Genomic DNA, 18,429 nt, shown 5'->3' with positions numbered 1-18,429 from the left:
CATGCCTGCAACCCTTTTCCCTAGTATAGATCCTAGGGTTAGCTCCCTTGACACCCACCAGAGGGCATTATGTTATGATGTAGACATCCCACCTGAGGACAAAGATTGTCCTGCCTAGGAGTCACAGTCTCATCTCCCACTCTCTTACAAGTGTTGACCCCTTGGAAACAGAGGTCATTAGGCCTCCTTGGACCTGAAGATATGGAATCCTGCCCCCTTAGCAGGTAACCACTCCCTTATAAAAGGTTAATTCCACTCAGTCAACCCTTCATTCCCATCAAGCATTCCCAGCATGAGCCTTGACAACTATGGTAATCTCAGACCATATAACCCCCTTGGACTCTTCAGATTCCTGTTGTGGTAGAACTGATTCTGTTTCAAGTGGTAAACGATTGGGGGACCAGTAATTGCAGGAAGCAATGTGAGAAAGAGTAGAAAGAAGTGATGCTTTACAGAGATCAGAACTACTACCTGAATTTACCACTTAACATCTGTGTGGTTGTACACAAGTTTAATATCTCCATGTCTCATTTTCCCCATCCAGTAGAATTGCTCTGATCATTGATGAGACCAAGTTGGTAAAGTCCCTAGCACACTGCTTGCTACAAAATAGGGATTGAAAATGGTGGGTCACTACGGTAATGTTATTGCAAAAGTGATCCCAGTATTCCTCCTTTCCCTGTTTCCATGCCCCTGTGCAATGTCACTTGCAGTTCCTCCATTAAGAAGCCAAATCTACTCCTCCAGCTCTTGAATCTGGACAGGTCTCCAACTTGACTTGGCCGACAGAATGTGGCAAATGTGACATAAGCCAGTTTCAGGCCTTGGTCTCAAGAAGTCCTGTGTGTTCTGCTCATTCTCTGGAATCCCTGTCCATATTGCCATATGAATATGAATAAGCCCAAAATATGAATAAGCACAAAATAGCCTGGTGGATGATACAGACCTCATGAAGCCTGCTTGTCTTGTCCAAGTCCTCAGGTATGAGTGAACCTAAGTGAAAGAGCAAATTGATCTTGTTGATCTGCAGCTGACAACAGAGGCATGAGCTAGCCCAGCTGAAATCATCTAACTCGGCCTCTACTAGCAGGACCACCAATCCAACCTATAAACTCTTGAAAACAATAAATGGTTATTACATTAAGCCATACAATTTTAGGGTGGGGTTTTATATGGCATTATGGTAGACACAGATAAACTTCGTAGTTCTTTTCCCCAATTCCTTCAAATATTTTGTTCAATGTTATACATCAAAAACTTGTGTGTCCATTTTAACTCCTTTCTCTCCCTGTATGCCAACACAAGGCCAATCAGTCACCGATCCAAAATGACTTGGATTCAACTGTCCTGCAGATCTCCTGGCAAATTTTCTTCCCTGGGAAAGAAAGCTCTTCCCCATTCCTTTTTCCAGAGAAATCAGTTACATGAAAAGTTCCTAATACCAGTTTATATCCAGCCTGCCTCATGGGTTGGACAATTATCTGGAACATAACTTTCTCTGGATCAGATCACACGATAGCAATGGTTTCCTAATTCTCACTGAAGCTGCAAAGGCCTTTGGACACAATGTTGTTCAGTGCTATGACCCTTATTTTTTTGTTTTGTTTTGTTTTGAACCAACTTTCTCAGGTTGAAGAAGCCCCTTGTTTCTGAACTGGACCCTGTCTCATCCAGAGGACTTGGTCTCTATCCTGCCCTAGTCTATTTCTTCCTCCTGTCATGCCCAGTAGCCTGACATCATGACTGTGCTCTTTACCACTATATCACTAACACTGGTTCATTGAAGGTACTTTTAAAATGTGTGTTTGATGGGAAAAGAAATAAAAACTGGATCAATTAATATTCTTCTCACTGAAAACATCTTTCTTCCCTTTTCCATCTATTAAATCACACAATTTATGTAAAAGGCAGCTTAAATAACAATCACAATGTACTATTTGCACCTCTCCTGGTGCGGATTACCTTTCTGCATTTTTAATAGTTTATTGTCTATCTGTCTGATCCTTGAAATATATGGGTAGGTGCAATTAAAATATCACAAAACCTTCAATTACTTTTGCACCAACCTATAGTATAAATGCTGAATCATATTCTCAAATGAAAATTGTTCCATGCTGAATTGGGGCCATAGTATAGAAATGTCTCTTAGTTCTAAATAAGGAGGAATAAATAGAAAAGGCTAACTAACCTTAATATTCAAAGCACCACAAGGAGCTTGGAGATGTACTGAGCAAAAAGAATGAAAAGATGCATCAGTCTGCTATATACAACATAATGCTGTGTAACACACTATCCCAAATTTAGCGGCTTACAAGACACACTTATTTCCTGTTTACATGTCTTCAGGTCAACTGAGATTTGGCTGATCTAAGCTGGACTCAACCAAGCTTAGATTCCAGCTGCAGTTTGGGTCCAGATCTTATCTATCACTCTCATCCTTCTTAAACCAGTAGTTTCTAGAGGCAGGCTCTCTTCACGATAAAAGGCAGCAGCACAAGAAGTCGAGTTCTACCATATATCACATTTAAAGGTACTTTATACAGCATATGCACTAATGTTCCACTGGCCAAAGCACTTCACATGGTAAAGCTCAACATAAATTAGTTGAAGTATATTCTGCCTACTCTAATTGGAGGAACTACAGAGGTACAAAGAGTATGACTCTGGGAAGTGTTCAATAATGGGGAGCACAAGTATAACACCTGTGGTTGGAAACTTAATGAATGACAAATAGAAGTGTTTTGAGCTTACTAGAACTAAGACAAGTAATTCAATTTCAAGTTGCTGTTTCCTCATTGAATATACATGAATCTTTCATTTTATATACATTATAGGCTAAACGTCACTAGAAAAGAAATGTGGTATTATAATTAAGCCAATCAGTGGCATGCATTTTTAGATGATGACACAGGACATACATTTCTACCCCCTTTTCTTCTGTTCAGCTGAATTATAACCATCAAAAAGACTATTTAATTTGGAAATGGCAATATTAACTAGAAACAGCTTTGATATCAATTTATTATTGATAGAAAATTTCTGTTTGTGCATGCATTTTCTGCTTTCAGAATTGCCTCTGAGATCAAAAAGAGTCTTTGTTTTAAGAAAAATACATTATTGGTTAACATACCATATAGTATAGATAATCTTATAAACACATAGGAGGTATGAATTTGCTGCTACTATGATTCAAAGTCAAAGAAATGTCACATTTCTTTATGCTCTTTCAGTCACATTAAATCTAACTTCAAGTTTGGGAGGAAATTGAGTCTTAGTCATTATTAGGTGCTATCCCATGACTCCTCATTGACCCTACCTTGTTCTCTCTTCCTCCACTCTGCAATGCCTTGAATTATACCAGGGCTCTCAAGCAGAACAGAACACTTGGGGAGGACATGTTGATCATCTTCCAACAAGCCTAACCCCTGAAGCCTCATAGCTCTGCAGTTTTCAAGGCATCTTGAGACAAGAATCCTCATGAAGCATGGCGTTTCATCACCACTCTATCCAACTTCCTCGAATTACCACAGAACTATCTTTTTGCGGTCCTGATGACTTCTGGAGTGTCTGAGATAGGAAGGGAATATTGGGTTACTACTTCTTGCTAGATCAGCATATTATGGTTTCCTTCCACTCTTGGTATCATTTCTTTTCCCTCCACTTACTTATGATTCTCATATTTAACAATCACTCATCTTCCTTCCCTCCAAATAAAATAAAAGTCTACCTTCTTGGAAGTGTCTCACATAATCTTATTGTGATTTAGGTTTTGAAAGATCAAACAAGAAAAGGGATTTTTTAAAAGATATTTGCTTTTGGCTCTAAGGCAAAAATTTTAACAGAGTCAGAGGAACAAAGAGGTTGGGTTGGATTGGGTAGGTTGGGTTAGGGTGGGGAGTGGTGGAAACAGAGAATAGAAATCATGAATAGCCCTCAGTCTATTGCTTATTACAGAGCAGGAGATTCAAAACATAAATTAATAAACCTGTAATTTTCCTGCCACAAAGCTATTTATTTTATTATTATTTTATGTCAGCTTCAGAATGAAATGATACCCATTTCTTCCATGCCATATTATTCTATTCAGTAGCATAGTTAATTAGAGGACTTCATTAACATGCAGACATGCTTACTTAATTAGTTAAGATATATATTTCTATTGTCTATATATTTTTCCTTTTAGCAATTGCAGTCTAAAGGGTAGAGTTCAGAAATTAATTTTCGCAGCTTCTGGGACACCCTGTACATAACAAAAACTGAAATGTCAATATCCCACAAGAGGATACTTCGCAGCTTTTCAATTTATTTTAATATAAACTACTGGGCACTAACAAATTAAAGCACATGGATCTTCTTGAAATAGCTGAATTTGTTGTAGAGGAAAATTTTACTCTAATTCATTCTTGCAATCACTTGCTAATATTTTATACTTATTTCTTTCATTACTTTAATCCAATATATGAAGTTCTGAGAAATTTTTTTCATCAGTCAAAAAAAATTAAGCTTTTTTCAATACTATTCTATGTCAGTCACTAATTAAAATTTATTTGGGACTTATAATATACCTTTATAGAAGATACATATACGAGTTCAATTAAGTGAAGAACTGCATGATTTTGTAACTTCATTTATGATCAATCATATAAAGCAACATAAGATATAATTATTTCCATGTATCCCACAACAAAACAAAACAGTCGACTAAGGCTTATAAAATTCATTCTTTCAAAAAGTACTTCTTTAGCCTTACTGTGATCCCAGATAAACATTTTAAAACAATAAGATAATACATAGTATGGGACAAAACTGCTGTGTAATTTCATTTGTATTAATTCAAACAAAGCTGAGATAAAAAATAATGTATTTTAACTACAAAATGAATAGACATACTGCTATGTCCATCTTTAAATATGCAATTAAAAACTCTCTTCTTATTCTGTATGAACCAATCAGTTATTTCCAAATTTTCTTGATTCAATTAAATTTTATTAAATGTGTACCACTGTATTAAATTCTAGGAATACAGTCATTAACAAAGCAGTCATAGTCCCTGCCTTCATGATACTCACAGTCTTTAAATTATATTTAAATAGTCCGGGTGGTTCCAAGATGGCCGAATAGGAACCGCTTTAGCCTCCAGCTCCCAGAATGAGTGACACAGAAGACAGGTGATTTCTGCATTTCCAGCTGAGGTACCTACAAGGTTCATCTCACTGGGGTGTGTCGGACAGTGGGTGCAGGACAGTGGATGCAGCCCATCGAGCGAGAGCTGAAGCAGGTAAGGCACTGCCTCACCCGGGAAGAATGAGGGGGAAGGGAATTCCCTTTCCTAGCCAAGGGACATCGTGACACACAACATCTGGAAAATTGGGTCACTCCCACCCTAATATTGCGCTTTACCAAGGGTCTTAGCAAACGGCACATCAGGAGATTACATCCTGTGCCTGGCTCAGAGGGTCCTATGCCCATGGAGCCTCCCTCATTGCTAGCACAGCAATCTGAGATCGAACTGCAAGGTGGTAGCGAAGCTGGGGGAGGGGCACCCACCATTGCTGAGGCTTGAGAAGGTAAACAAAGCCGTGGGAAGCTCGAACTGGGTAGAGCCCACCACAGCTCAAGGAGGTCTGCCTGCCTCTGTAGACTCCACCTCTGGGGACAGGGCATAGCCAAACAAAAGGCAGCAGAAACCTCTGCAGATTTAAATGTCCCTGTCTGACAGCTTTGAAGAGAGTAGTGGTTCTCTCAGCACAGAGGTTGAGATCTGAGAATGGACAGACTGCCTGCTGAAGTGGGTGCCTGACCCCTGAGTAGCCTAACTGGGAGACACCACAGAAAATGGGCAGACTGACACCTCACACCTCACATGGCCAGGTACCCCTCTGAGACCAAGCTTCCAGAGGAACGATCAGGCAGCAACATTTACTGTTCAGCAACATTCACTCTTCTGCAGCCTCTGCTGCTGATACCCAGACAAACAGGGTTGGAGTGAAACTCGAGCAAAATCCAACAGACCTGCAGCTGAGGGTCCTGATTGTTAGAAGGAAAAATAACAAACAGAAAGGACATCCACACCAAAACCCCATCTGTATGTCACCATCGTCAAAGACCAAAGGTAGATAAAACCACAAAGATGGGGAAAAAGCAGTACAGAACAGCTGAAAATTCTAAAAATCAGAGCACCTCTCCCCCTCCAAAGGAACGCAGCTTCTCACCAGCAACGGAACAAAGCTGGATGGAGAATGACTTTGACGAGTTGAGAGAAGAAGGCTTCAGATGATCAAACTTCTCTGAGCTAAAGGAGGAAGTTCAAATCCATTGCAAAGAAGCTAAAAACCTTGAAAAAAGATTTGACAAATGGCTAACTAGAATAACCAATGTAGAGAAGTCCTTAAATCACCTGATGGAGCTGAAAACCATGACATGAGAACTATCTGACAAATGCACAAGCTTCAGTTAACGACTCAATTTACTGGAAGAAAGGGTATCAGTGATTGAAGATCAAATGAATGAAATGAAGTGAGAAGAGAAGTTTAGAGAAAAAAGAGTAAAAAGAAATGAACAAAGTCTCCAAGAAATATGGGACTATGTGACCAAATCTACATCTGATTGGTGTGCCTGAAAGTGATGGGGAGAATGGAACCAAGTTGGAAAACACTCTGCAGGATATTATCCAGGAGAACTTCCCCAACCTAGCAAGGCAGGGCAACATTCCAATTCAGGAAATAGACAGAATGCCACAAAGATACTCCTCAAGAAGAGCAACCCTAAGACACATAATTGTCAGATTCACCAAAGTTGAAATGAAGGAAAAAATGTTAAGAGCAACCAGAGAGAAAGGTTGTATTACCCACAAAGGGAAGCCCATCAGACTAACAGCAGATCTCTCGGCAGAAAGTATACAAGTCAGAAGAGAGTGGGGGCCATATATTCAACATTCTTAAAGAAAGAATTTTCAACCCCGAATTTCATATCTAGCCAAACTAAGTTTCAAAAGTGAAGGAGAAATAAAATCCTTTACAGAGAAGCAAATGCTGAGAGATTTTGTCATCACCAGGCCTGCCCTACAAGAGCTCCTGAAGAAAGCACTAAACATGGAAAGGAATGGCCGGTACCAGCCATTGCAAAAACATGCCAAAATGTAAAGACCATTGATGCTAGGAAGAAACTGCATCAACTAATGAGCAAAATAACCAGCTAACGTCATAATGACAGGATCAAGTTCACACATAACAATATTAACCTTAAATGTAAATGGGCTAAATGCTCCATTTAAAAGACACAGACTGGCAAATTGGATAAGGAGTCAAGACCCATCAGTTTGCTGTATTCAGGAGACCCATCTCACATGCAGAGACACACGTAGGCTCAAAATAAAGGGATGGAGGAAGATCTACCAAGCAAATGGAAAACAAAAAAAAGGCAGGGGTTACAATCCTAGTTTCTGGTAAAACAGACTTTAAACCAGCGAAGATCAAAAGAGACAAAGAAGGCCATCGCATAATGGTAAAGGGATCAATTCAACAAGAAGAGCTAACTATGCTAAATATATATGCAGCCAATACAGGAGTACCCAGATTCATAAAGCAAGTCCTTAGAGACTTATGAAGAGACTTAGACTCCCACACAATAATAATGGGAGACTTTAACACCCCACTGTCAACATTACACAGATCAATGAGACAGAAAGTTGACAAGGATATCCAGTAATTGAACTCAATTCTGTACCAAGTGGATGTAATAGACATCTACAGAACTCTCCACCCCAAATCAACAGAATATACATTCTTCTCAGCACCACATCGCACTTATTCCAAAATTGACCACATAGTTGGAAGTAAAGCACTCCTCAGCAAATGTAAAAGAACAGAAATTAAAACAAACTGTCTCTCAGACCACAATGCAATCAAACTAGAACTCAGGATTAAGAAACTCAAACAAAACTGCTCAACTACATGGAAATTGAACAACCTGCTCCTAAATGACAACTGGGTACATAACAAAATGAAGACAGAAATAAAGATGTTCTTTGAAACCAATGAGAACAAAGATACAACATACCAGAATCTCTGGGACACATTTAAAGCAGTGTGTAGAGGAAAATTTATAGCACTAAATGCCCACAAGAGAAAGCAAGAAAGATCTAAAATTTACACCCTAACATCACAATTAAAAGAACTAGAGAAGCAAGAGCAAACACATTCAAAAGGTAGCAGAAAGCAAGAAATAACTAAGATCAGAGCAGAACTGAAGGAGATAGAGACACAACAAACCCTTCAAAAAAATAAATGAATCCAGGAGCTGGTTTCTTGAAAAGATCAACAAAATTGATAGACCACTAGCAAGACTAATAAAGAAGAAAAGAGAAGAATAAAATAGATGCAATAAAAAATGATTAAGGGGATATCACCATCGACCCCACAGAAATACAAACTACCATCAGAGAATACTATAAACACCTCTATGCAAATAATCTAGAAAACCTAGAAGAAATGGATAAACTCCTGGACACATACAGTCTCCCAAGACTAAACCAGGAAGAAGTTGAATCCCTGAATAGACCAATAACAGGCTCTGAAATTGAGGCAATAATTAATAGCCTACCAACTAAAAAAAGTCCAGGACCAGACAGATTCACAGCCAAATTCTACCAGAGGTACAAGGATGAGCTGGTACCATTCCTTCTGAAACTATTTCAATCAATAGAAAAAGAGGGAATCCTCCCTAACTCATTTTATGAGGCCAACATCATCCTGATACCAAAGCCTGGCAGAGACACAACAACAAAAAAAAAAAGAGAGAGAGAATTTTAGACCAATATCCCTGATGAACATTGATGCAAAACTCCTCAACAAAATACTGGCAAACCGAATGCAGCAGCACATCAAAAACTTATCCACCATGATCGAGTGGGCTTTATCTCTGGGATGCAAGGTTGGTTCAATATATGCAAATTAATAAACGTAATCCAGCATATAAATAGAACCAAAGACAAAAACCACATGATTATCTCAATAGATGCAGAAAAGGCCTTTGACAAAATTCAATAGGCCTTCATGCTAAAAATGCTCAGCAAATTCGGTATTGATGGAACGTATCTCAAAATAATAAGAGCTATTTATGACAAACTCACAGCCAATATCATACTGAATGGGCAAAAACTGGAGGCATTCTCCTTGAAAACTGGCACAAGACAGGGATGCCCTCTCTCACCACTCCTATTCGACATAGTGTTGGAAGTTCTGGCTAGGGCAATCAGGCAACAGAAAGAAATAAAGAGTATTCAATTAGGAAAAGAGGAAGTCAAATTGTCCCTCTTTGCAGATGACATGATTATATATTTAGAAAACCCCATCATTTCAGCCCCAAATCTCCTTAAGCTGATAAGCAACTTCAGCAAAGTCTCAGGATACAAAATCAATATGCAAAAATCACAAGCATTCTTATACACCAATAACAGACAAACAGAGCCAAATCATGAATGAACTCCCATTCACAATTGCTTCAAAGAGAATAAAATACCTAGGAATCTAATTTACAAGGGATGTGAAGGACCTCTTCAAGGAGAACTACAAACCACTGCTCAATGAAATAAAAGAGGACACAAACAAATCGAAGAATATTCCATGCTCATGGAGAGGAAGAATCAATATCGTGAAAATGGCCACACTGCCCCAGGTAATTCATAGATTCAATGCCATCCCCATTAAGCTACCAATGACTTTTTTCACAGAATTGGAAAAAAGCTCTTTAAAGTTCCTATGGAACCAAAATGAGCCCTCATTGCCAAGACAATCCCAAGCCAAAAGAACAAAGCTGGAGGCATCGTGCTACCTGACTTCAAACTATACTACAAGGCTACAGTAACCAAAACAGCATGGTACTGGTACCAAAGCAGAGATATAGACCAATGGAACAGAACAGAGCCCTCACAAATAATACCACACATCTACAACCATCTGATCTTTGACAAACCTGAGAAAAACCAGAAATGGGGAAAGGATTCCCTGTTTAATAAATAGTGCTGGGAAAACTGGCTAGCCATATGTAGAAAGCTGAAACTGGATCCCTTCTTAACACCTTATACAAAAATTAATTCAAGATGGACTAGAGACTTAAATGTTAGGCCTAAAACCATAAAAACCCTAGAAGAAAACCAAGGCAATACCATTCAGGACATAGCCATGGGCAAGGACTTCAGGTCTAAAACACCAAAAGCAATGGCAACAAAAGCTAAAATTGATAAAGGGATGTAAGTAAACCAAAGAGCTTCTGCATAGTAAAAGAAACTACCATCAGAGTGAACAGGCAACCTACAGAATGGGAGAAAATTTTTGCAATACAGTCATCTGACAAAGGGCTAATAACCAGAACGTACAAAGAACTCAAACCAATTTACAAGAAAAAAACAACCCCATCAAAAAGTAGGCAAAGGATATGAACAGACACTTCTCAAAAGAAGACATTTATGCAGTCAACAAACACATGAAAAATGCTCATTATCACTAGTCATCAGAGAAATGCAAGTCAAAACCACAATGAGACACCATCTCACACCAGTTAGAATGGCGATCATTAAAAAGTCAGGAAACAACAGGTGCTGGAGAGGATGTGGAGAAATAAGAACACTTTTACACTGTTGGTGGGACTGTAAAGTAGTTCAACCATTGTGGAAAACAATGTGGCAATTCCTCAAGGATCTAGAACTAGAAATACCATTTGACCCAGTCATCCCATTACTGGGTATATACCCAAAGGATTATAAATCGTGCTGCTATAAAGACACATGCACACATATGTTTATTGTGGCACTATTCACAATAGCAAAGACTTGGAACCAACCCACATGTCCATCAATGACAGACTGGATTAAGAAAATGTGGCACATATACACCACGGAATAGTATGCAGCTATAAAAAAGGATGAGTTCATGTCCTTTGTAGGGACATGGATGCAGCTGGAAACCATCATTCTCAGCAAACTATCACAAGAACAGAAAACCAAACACTGCATGTTCTCACTCATAGGTGGGAATTGAACAATGAGATCACTTGGACTCGGGAAGGGGAACATCACACACCAGGGTCTGTTGTGGGGTGGGGGGAGCAGGGAGGGATAGCATCAGGAGATATACCTAATGTAAATGACAAGTTAATGGGTGCAGCACACCAACATGGCATATGTATACATATGTAACAAACCTGCATGTTGTGCACATGTACCCTAGAACATAAAGTATAATAAAAATAAATAAATAAATAATATGTAAATATAAACTAATAAAATACAAATACCAGAATATACAATTCAAACATAATTATCTCATTTTAAAATATCCACCATGGAATTTTATATTAGAGATACTTACCTCCTTTGGGATTTCTTTCAGAGTTAAATTATGCTTAACCAAAAACAATACTGCCCAATTAAATGCCATAGCACACTACCTAAATGTTTGCATTAGTTAGGAAAGTAGCCCATTTTAACAATTCAACCTTCCAAAAAGTCTCTCATGCCATCAATCCCAAAAGGAATGTCTGATTGAATGGCAGGCTTGCATGCCCATTCAGGGCCCAATTTTCTTCTATCTTCCTCTATTCTCCCTCTAGGGTGTTAAATGGGAAAGAGAGAACACAGAGGATTGTGGGAGTTTTCCATAGTCCAGGCCAGGAAGTACTGCAATTACTGCTGATCACATCTCTTTCACCAGATGCAATCACGTGACTGCAACTGACTGGAAGAGAGGTTGGGAAATGTAGTCTAAGGCTGAGTCCAGAGGAAAGAGGAAATGGTTTGGGAGAGCACATAGCACTTCTGTCACAAGATTCTGTGACATAGCACAAGATTCTGTCACATCTTGTTTTTGGAGGCATTTTAGCTATTTCCGGGGAAAGAAACAAACAAATAAAAAATAACAACATAAAACCTACTTTTAAAGAATATTCTATAGAAAGTTATTAAAAACTATGTCACAACCTTCTTAATTAGCTCTTTTCTAATTAATTAATTTGATACTTTAAAAAATTATTTTCAGGTTATTTACGTCTATAGAAGAGTTACAGAAATAGCACAGAGAGTTATTGTACATCCTGTACCCAGCTTCCTCTAATGTTTAAATCTTACATAACCACAGTGCACTTAGAAAAAACTAAGAAATTAACATTGGCAAAATGTTATTATAGATTTTACCACATATTTTTGACTTGTCTTTTCTTCCATTCCAGGTACTTCTAACCACTTTGAACTTTCTCACACACACATACACACATGAACATACCCCTAAGGCTTTATTTCTTCTTTATTTTCTAATTCCTAGAGTAAAAGACATTTCTCCATTCTCATAAGTAATCATTATTCAAATATCATCGGTTTTCCAAAAGTGAAATCTTACATAGACTATAACCATTGCCAGGAGATTGGCAGTCATCAGAGGAAAGATGCTAGCATGTGGTAATAATGATAAGAATAATGACATAATGGAGGTTTACTGAGCTGTTACTACATCTGGCAAGTGCTAGTATGACTCACTTAATTCTTGAAGAAGCTGTATGAGAAAGAAACTATTTTAACCCTCTTTTCCTGGTAAGGAAACCAAGGCTTCAAGAGGTTACACAATTCATCGGTCCCACAGCTAGTGAGGAAAGAGCCTAGGTTCAATTCAGTCCATTTTAACCACAAAACTTCAAGGGAAAATTGAAAATAATAAGGACAAAATCATATCCAAGGCATTTCTGGATGGGGTTATATACAAGCATTCACCATTATAAGGAGCATTTAGATGTAGGTTTTTGAGGACAAAAAGAACAAAAAATCAGCCTAATGATTTAATTTTTTGCCTTTATTCCTGGTAGTTCAGCATTTACCTAGGATAACAATCCTTCTTCCCTCTCAGTTGTCAGGGGTCACATAGGAAGTAAACTGGTTGCAAGAGCAGGAGTTGAGGTTCTGAGCCTTGGTATTTTCTGAACTTAGCATTTCCGACCTTGAGTCATGTTTGCCACCTGTGGCCCTTTCTGATCTTTGCGAATCCAACTTCTCAAGTCAGCCTAGTTTTGAGACCTAATTACTTGGCATTTCACCTCTAACAGTCTCTGCCCAGGCCTGAATGTTAAGCCCTGTGATTCTAGCAATAACATGCCCTTGTGTCTGCCAGTGGGTCCAGGTTCCTTGCATGAATACCATCTGAGATCCATCTTAGAAAAAATATATTCCATAAGGCAATCATTCTCAAAATGTGAGTCTTGGGCTAGCAACGTCAGCATCACCTGGGAACTTGTCACAGATGCAGATCCTCAGGGTCTCCACGTCAGCCCTACCGAATCAGAAATTCTAGGCAACAGGGAACATCAATCTGTGTTTTAACAAACCCACTATGATTGTGATGGATGCTAAAATTTGAAATTTCTGAATTAGTATCTGCGTCTCCTCATCCCCTATGATGCCCATTGGTACAATGGATTAAGACAGGGAGGACTTAGTGTCCGACAGCTCAGCAGTTTAGCCGGTTGCATGCCCCTGGGTCCTTGCTCAGCCTCTGTGCTTTTCCATTTTCTCATTTTTAAAAACACACCAAAGAGCTATAATCTAGCTCTCGTTTTTCTGTGTTTGCTGATGAGTAACTAATGGAGGGTTGTGCTATCCTATGTTAATCTTAACTGCCTGACTAATGCTTAGCCATGGCTTTTGTACAAAGGTTGTCCTTGTGATTTCTGAGCCTCTTCTCTTGCTTGGATTTAAGCAGCAATATCCCATCACATTTGTATTCCATAAATCATTGGGGCATGGGTTGAATGTTATATACTCATAACTATGTGTAATTAAACTTAATATGGATTTGACCATTAGTTAAACTCTCATGCTTTGAGATTAGCTATAATTGAGGGAGGCATGACCTTTATTCTAACAGGGTAGAACTTTCTCTTGGAGCATTTAAGGTTAAGGTATGAGAGGACTTTGCTGTTATACAAAAATATTCCACATAGGAAGGTCAAGTAAAATACTAAACCTTTCTAGGCCAGAATTCTTTAAGAAATTAATCCAGATAAAACCATGAGATGGAGACAATTGCCACAGAAATTAGCAATCCTGCCAAAAGAACTGACCATGCATAGGTTGACCTTTTAGGAACACTGGAGGGACCTTGAAAATGTCACATGGAAACCACTCTTTGGGAGTTGTTTTTGGATCAGAACAGAAATTAAGAAGCTAGATAGAAAAAAATGGTGAAGATGAGTGCCTTAGTTTGAATTCCCCAGAAGCAGATTCTGAGTAAGAATTTTAGTGCCAGTGTTTTATCTGAGATGTGATCCCAGAAAACACTGACAGGAGGGGAGTAGAAATTGAGACAGGACAGAGAATGAAGGCAACACAGTGTGTATTATCAAGCAAGTTATCACTATCAGCAATTGAAGTGTAGGGTCAGAGTTTCTGAATACAAGTCTAGGATAGGCTCTGTGGCTTATCAACTCAGCCCTTGAAGAATTCTATCACTTCTTTATGCATTACATTCCTCTTCTAAGAAATGAAGATAAAAATGCTCTCGAAATGGGATGATGCTGTTGCCATTGATAATAAATGACTACCTTTCATTGAATACTGATCCTGCACCAGGTTCAATGTTAATCTTTACTCCAAATCCTAGGAGACAGGTGAATGTTCTTCAAATTTTACTAAGAGATCATATCAATTATACATATATATAAATTACATGAATATACGCATTTAACTTTTAAGTTCAGGGTTACATGTGCATGTGGGAGACTGGATACATGGGATATCAGGTCTCAGCTGGACATTTCTTTGCAAATTCTTGTAAATCTGCAATTATTAAAAAATAAAAGTTAAATCATAGTTGGGTTGGTGGAAACATAAATTAGTATAACCAATTTAGAAAATTGGTATAATTTATGAAAGCCAAACATATGCACACATGTAGCCCAGAAACTACAGTCCTAAATAGATACACAACAGAAATACAAGCATATGGGCACCAAAAGCTATGTACTAGAATGTTCATAGCAAGATAATGTGTGACAGTCAAAAATGCAAACAACACAAGTGGCTATGAACTGTAGAACTGAGTAAGTTGTGATTTACTCATATATTGAAATATTATGAAGTGATGAAAACAAATAATCTTCAAGAATACATAGCAACAAGGATGAATAATAGTACAGATGTGATAGTCAGCGTGACAAACGTCATACAAAAGAGAACAGTATAATTCTATTTAGAAAAAGTTCCCAAGAAGCAAGATGTGGATATGCTATTGGAAGTCAGGATGTCTGGGAGGGAAGTAAGAGGTGGGCTCCTAGGAAACTGAGAGTTTTCTGTTTCTCCTTCTGGGTGCTGGTTACATAGGTACACTCATGGAGCAATTAAATTATTATCTGTGTACTTTTCCATGAGTACTTTGTATTTTTTTAAAAGTTTACCTAACAAAAGCACTATGAGTTGGGTTAGATGACTCCAAAAGATTTTTCTAGCTCTAAAATCCTGATCATGAGATGAGGCTCTGCCATCTTCCCGTATCTATTGAGATGAGGCTGGGGGTAGAGTTGGTCCACTTGTCAACATGAGGTGAACACACTGGCTCTGTTTAGTTCGGCAACATGAGGATGCCCCTTTGCATGGAACACTTCATTTTCCCCTCACTGGTACGCAGCAGAGAGATTTATACAAACGGGTACTCAGTAGACACATGTTCAAAGATTTTGGATCTTGCAATTTTAGAAACTTCCACAGGGTGGCAAGGACGCTATTTCTTGATAGTCTTTACGCACATAACAACCTTTCTCCTCTTTTTTTTCCCTCTCAGTCTCCTTCACAACATACACGTTTCCCTATCCATGGCTATTATAAATATTGGAAAATACAATTTTATAGACTATACTATTTCTAATGAATGCTCCATAGTACATTTAACTTAGAGGACTAATCTGAAGCTTGAGCAGACTAAATAAAATAGTAGGTAGGGGGAAATCAGTGTTGTACCAGAGAATATAATTTCTGAAACATAAGAAAATTAGCACAGAACATGACCAAGGGGAGGAATTACGGCTAAATGAGTCGCAAGGTAATGGAATAAAGATGACATGATATTATTTGCCCCCTTTAAAAAAGGTCCTGGGCATTTGATAAGCACAGAATGAATTCAGATGGACACTAGCCAGAAGGTGGTAGATTGTTTGCAGAAGGATTGCTGCAATTATTTCCTTCCATGTATCCGCATCATTTTGCAATGTGGTTTTTCAAAAACTCCCGTTAAGGGGTGGAGCTATTTCCCTACCTGTTGAATTTAGGTTGGTCTTTGGACCTATTTAACCACTAGAAAGTAATAAAGTAATTACCTTCTAGTTTTAAACTTAAGACTAAGGAGTCCTTGCACGGTTCTGCTTTTTCTCTTTGACCATAGCTTCTGCCACATGAACAAGCCTGAGCCAGCCTGTTGGAAGATGAGAAGCCACGCGGAACAGTCATTCCCATTGTCCCAGCCAAGCAACTCCTAGCCTTTAACCTACCCAGCAGCAGACCAGAGATACATAAGCAAGGCTTGCCAAGAGCAGCCGAACCTCACCCACATCAATAGAGCCACCCAACATGACCCATAAACTTGTTAGCAAAAAAATTTTTTAAAAGATAATTGTTGAAGTCATGAAGTTTCATGTAGTTTGTTGGACAGCAGTCGCTAACTCATAGTCATATAAAAATATCAATTGAACCAGCTTATTTTCTGCTAAACTTCCTTTTAGATGCAGCTTTGTATGCAGTGAGAGCTTCAGCCTGAAAGTCAAGAACTTTGGATTCAAACTTTTGTAACAGTAGAAAAATGAGAGATTTGGAAAAATCGCCTTTGAAGTGCTTTTTTATCGATCTATCTACCTATCAATCAATCATCTATCTATCTGTGTGTGGGTACCTTAATCTTGTAATGGGTGCACATGTATGTGTTGAATGTAAATGGTGTATTTGGTCTGGGTACTACTAAGTGAAGGAAGTAATTGCTAGGTGTTACTTGACTGGGAGTTTCTTAGACGCAGAAACTGTGGCTTATGAAGAAAAGTCAGTGTCTTTGGTTAAGTTTTCCCAGCAGCAGGCCCCGAGACAAGCATTCAAGTGCAAGTAGTTTATTTTGGATGGGACCCCAGGACCTTTTAGGGAGTTGGAAAGTGACAAAGGGAAAGGAAGACAGCCATGAGAGTGCATTAACAAATAGGTTACCATTGTGAATAATTTGAGTTTTATCTTCCTGGGGAACTCCAGAAAACAGTTTAAAATTTAAATTTTAAACCTTAAATTTATGCTATCCAGGGGTAAGGGAGCTGGAAAATGTATCCTACCAATCCCAGATATTACTGGTTGCGAGCTGATCATGAAGGGAATTTTTTTCCCAGTATTTCCCATCACATGCATGGACAAGGTGGGCTCTGGTAGCCAGAGAAAGCCCTCAGGCAAAGAGAGAGGAGTGCTGAACGGTGGAAAGTTGGGTAAGAATGGTAAGGCCCAATAGGAAGCAGCCGAGCACTGACAGCATCTACCACCAAGACTGTGTCTTAAACGTGGGACATACTAGATGTACAATTAACATTTGTATACAAACATTTTTCTATTTTAGAAATCTATTGCTTACAATCTTTAGTATATAAAATGGGTTCTATTTTCACTCTCTGAATGAGAATTCAAGGGTTACCTCCTTTGTAGAGCTTGTTTTATGCAATTTTATCTACATTCTCCATCAATAAAGAGATCAATAGATAAATAAATACAGACACATATGCATAAGACAGATGAGAGTGTGTTCTTTATTCTTCAATAACTATCTACATTTTACAAATTACAATGTCCAAATTTATCATATTGAAACTATAATTATACTTAGGGGTCTCTTTTCTGCTGATTTTTTAGTTCCTTAAGTATTTATGTAATTCCAGTATGATCTCTGGCATATATTAAGCATTTGTGAATGCTGACCGCCTAATCAATGAAATGAACTGATGGATACTCACCAAATGCTAGTAGAAAATCATAAACATAACTTACATGTACCCTATATGGTTAAATGTCTCAGCAGGCATGTTATATGCTCCACGAAGGTAAGGATTCTGTTTGTATTGTTCACCTTTATATCCTAATGCCAAACAAAATGCTTCTAGCAAAGTAGAAACTAGTAAAATACTTGTGAAATAAAAGAAAAATTGTTTGAAGTGTAAAAACATGACTGAGAATTTAAAAATAGCAAAAATAAATTACTTAGATCTTTCTGTGTATTCTGTTGCACTGGACACATTCAATTTGTAGTAAGCACACAAGATAGCAGAATTTTAGATGACTTCTGTACAATTCATAGATTACCTACACCCAATTGCAAATTTCATTTGAGAAAAAAGTTGATGCTCCTCATGTTTGAAGAATTTCCTTTCTGTTATAAAGTT

The 18,429-nt window shown here is 38.2% G+C and overlaps 2 long non-coding RNA genes across 2 annotated transcripts in view; both read right to left on the bottom strand.

Annotated features, from left to right (window-relative positions):
• Positions 1-18,429, bottom strand: part of LOC103888111 — a 31,452-nt gene that overhangs the window by 7,246 nt on the left and 5,777 nt on the right. The gene's annotated exons all lie outside the window — the stretch shown is intronic.
• On the bottom strand, positions 362-5,106 carry LOC116270791. The gene is made up of 2 exons (XR_004179021.1): positions 5,070-5,106; positions 362-3,567 (listed from the first exon to the last, which is right to left on the bottom strand). It is a non-coding gene; the product is annotated as an uncharacterized LOC116270791 (long non-coding RNA).

This window comes from Papio anubis, chromosome 16, assembly GCF_008728515.1.
Source record: "Papio anubis isolate 15944 chromosome 16, Panubis1.0, whole genome shotgun sequence".
Classification (NCBI taxonomy): Eukaryota; Metazoa; Chordata; class Mammalia; order Primates; family Cercopithecidae; genus Papio; species Papio anubis.
This window is presented reverse-complemented; position numbering and strand designations above follow the sequence as displayed.